The following is a 3,834-nucleotide window of genomic DNA, read 5'->3' on the forward strand; positions in this document are numbered from 1 at the left end:
TTTAGCCACCTGAGTTGTTCTCAGGTACACTGGGCTGCTTGCACACATTTTTTTGGTGCCCAGTCACAGCATTAGCAGAAAGCATCTTTAAAGCACAAGGATTTATTCTTCTTTTGGACAAGCCAGAAATCTTCCTGGATAATTTGTTTGGCGTCTCTGGGAAAACCTCTATCAAGCCATAAGCAACCATGGCTCTTAAGTAAGACGTGCAACACAATCAAACTGAAAGAACAGAGTATTTGCTTTCTGTATAAACACCTTGTCATTGTGGCGAAATGTTTCATCATTTTACAGAACCTGCTCTCTCCAGTTCCACACCAGTTACCACTCAACACACAGGAGCATTCTCCCGCTCACCTCAGCCCATCTTACGGATGCCTCAGGGGATAAGAGCGCTGGTTTCCAATTAGGAAAGCTCGTCTGGAGGTGGCCAGGCTGATGGCTGAGCCTGCGGGCGCTCGCCCAGGGCAGGTGCCCCCAGGGGAGCGGAGGGGACCCAGCCCCGACGGTCACACTACACGCCTCAAACACCGGCCCATGTAGCTTTTGCCTTATCCTCCTGGCAAGGACGTAACCACGCCGTAAACAGAAGACTCTTCAGGCGTGTTTGTTACACAAACTTTGTTTTATTCACACGAGGCAACGCACACGTATTGCAGACAGGAGGCCAAAAGGATATTGTGATAGAACAGATCCCCTCTTCTCAACGCTGCAAACTCTTTAAGATAATTTTCTGTAAGAACTGCGGTACATCGATTGACTGGCACACATCCACCTCAAACTCAGACGTGTCAAACAGAAGCAGGACCTTGGTCTCAATTCCGAGTCCAGGCGTGCCATCTGTCGGTGGCCAGGTCACTCGCTGGCCGACCAGAAGATGCGACGGTGCCTGTGAAGGCAGCAGAGCTGGGAAAGCTCAGACGTGCTCAGAACCTGCCCCAGCTCTATTTCCTTTCCTTCACTTTTCATTTTCACCCATTCAAAACAGTTTGAGTCAGCTTCACGTAAAATTTAACTGGTAAGAGCCACAAATTCTAAAAAGTTATTCATCCATTCAACGGCCACATCACGGTGTTCAACGTAAGCAAGAGCAGTGCCTATTATTTCTTCAAAGATGCATAGATAAAACTAAGGAAAGAAAAATCTTCCTATCAGAAAATAATTCCTGTAAGAGATTGCAGCCGCGTCCCACTGGGCTCTCCTTTCCAAGGGACAGCCCTCAAAAGAGTCACACTGTTCCACAAGTCCATGAACACCTACGAACGAAACGGAACGCAAAACAAACACAGAACATTATTTTTAAGGTTTACTTGCTACAGAAACAATCTGACTTTTTAACACTGCCATTTCTGTGCCAAATTAAACACATCAGGGCTGAATGAAAGACCACGGTTTCTCAAAGCACGTCTCTCCACGGTGATCTTCCAGACAAATCCAACTGTTCAGCTGACTATAACTTAGACATAACAGGTTGCCAACTCACACGAGAAGAAAATGTATCTAGCATTGGTATTTTCAACACCCATGAAACAAACATATTATGATAAAATTCTCCTTAGAAAGTTGCACAAACCCCTATGTTAACCAGTAAGAGTTTCTATGAAAAAGCAGAAGTTATCTACCGGTGATTCCTGATATAAAACAGTAGGTAGAAACCTAACGTAGAAATCTGAAGTTAGATAAATCCTTTGGCAGCATGTTCAGTTACAATCAGGCCTTAAAAATAAATATGATCATGTAGAGAAGTATGAAGAGAAAACCCAGACCCTATTTAACACCAAAACCCTCTAAATACACTATTTTAATAACAATTAAATTATTTTACACTATCTACAAGTTGCATATCACAGAATTAGAAATATAAGTGACGACAGAACGACAAATCCCGCTTTTATAAAATTTCAGGCTTTAACAGGACGCGTATATGTAGCTGTGTAGAAAATCCCAGACAAATGAGTATATACATTATTTATATTTAATAATTAACTGAACATAATCAAATCACACCTGTCTAGCCATCTCAATTTAAGATACTCAAGATTTCTGCTGGACCAAAGTTTTGAACCTAATAAAAATACCTGCCTTAATCTCAATTTACTAACAAACATGGGAGAATAAATGAGAGCAAGGTTTAGTTTGACTACATACCGACTAGGAACAAAGCAAACTCTTGTAAAAAAATCTCCAAACAATAAGAATTTTGAACAGCAGCACTGAAATTAATTATTCTTCTTAAAGAACACAAGGAACAAGTTATCCAAAAACTTCAGAATTGCAACACGTGTTATTTAAACTAAACTACTTCCAGGAAAGGGATAAGGACAAATTGAAGTCATGTCAACAGGAAAGACAAAAGCTTCCTTCCAATTGCACACATTTAAATCAAAAAACTGATTTAAAGAGCAGGTACTGAATGCCTCATTGCATAAGCATGAGGCTGCAAATGAGCAAGGTTGCGATGCCAAATAATTAAATGAGATGTAAAAGAAATGGAGGTGGCACTGAGCGAAGGGTGGTTTTTATTACTCAACAGTCTACAATCCGACAGTTCTCATTTGGGAGAAAGTTTATACACCAAACATACTTATTTAGACATTTGGGACTTCCATGCATTTAATCAAGATGGTTTTAATCAGTGATTTGCTTCCATTATTTTCCCAATTTAAAGATTATTACTCATCGTAAAATTGTAAAAATAGGTATAAATATGACTATGCTAAAGTGAGTAGGTAAATAGTGATTTTTTTTTTTTCAGAGGTTGAAACAATAAAAGAAAGAAATCCCACATTCCTGAAACATAATTCAGCTCATCTGCTCCTCTTGTACAAATCCCACCCATTTAAAAAGTGCATCAGGGAAAAAATTCTTAGATTTCTTTTCTTAGCCACCAAATGCTACGCTTCCACAGCTCCACGGCAATTCCTTTTCTGAAGACACGTCTGTCATTTTCCATATGCAAATATCATTTCAATATCAAAAGAGGAGCCCAATCCCACTCCCAAAGCATGTGCATTCTGCCTATATAGACAGTGCACTAACACACACCTTTTCCCAAACGGTTTAAGAGCCTCTCTGACTGTAACTGGCATTGATTTGGAGACACAAATGGTGGCAGAGAAAGGAAATCCAAGAGAGGCAAGAAACCCCTGGTCCCATAAAGACGATTCCTGTTCCACTCTGCTCCCCATCAGAAAGGGAACGAGGCAGATTCTCACAGTCTTAAGAAGCATCAAACATTCTTGAGCCTTTACCACGAGCAACCACAATACTCCTTCACTTCTAAATACATCCGAAAAGGAAAAGAGATTCCGTACAAGATTCTGGCTCAGCACCTTGTACCCACAGAGTGCCCACACCGGCAGCCGGGCACGTCCCTTGCCTGCTCTCCTGAAGGAGATTTGTGCTCGCGGCACCACCCCTGCCAAAAGACACGAGTGAGTTCTAGCAAAACCCCACCTGTTTTCAAGAGAAACACATCACAAGTTCTCCGTGGTTTCCAAAAACTCTAACAGGCAGCACTGTAAAAATTTCGTTTCTCCTATTTCTGTAGGCACATGGTCCTCACTGTCACAATATCAAATCATTTTCTCTTCCAGTTCTCCTCTGCTGAACTGGTGCAGTTGTTCCAATTACGCAGCGCAAAGCTCACTACAGCAGCACGGAGAGAAGGGGTGTCTAAATTAGCAGAGCCACTCGGGTGGAAGGATTGCAGTAAGGTACCAGAGGAGGCAATGCATAATGAGAGCAACACAGAACAATGATTAAGCATCCTCAAGTTTTCAGAAACACATTTAAAAGAAAACTATTTTCGGACAATCTTTTAAATGCAGCGGC

This window comes from Tauraco erythrolophus, chromosome 8 (assembly GCF_009769465.1).
Source record: "Tauraco erythrolophus isolate bTauEry1 chromosome 8, bTauEry1.pri, whole genome shotgun sequence".
NCBI lineage: Eukaryota > Metazoa > Chordata > Aves > Musophagiformes > Musophagidae > Tauraco > Tauraco erythrolophus.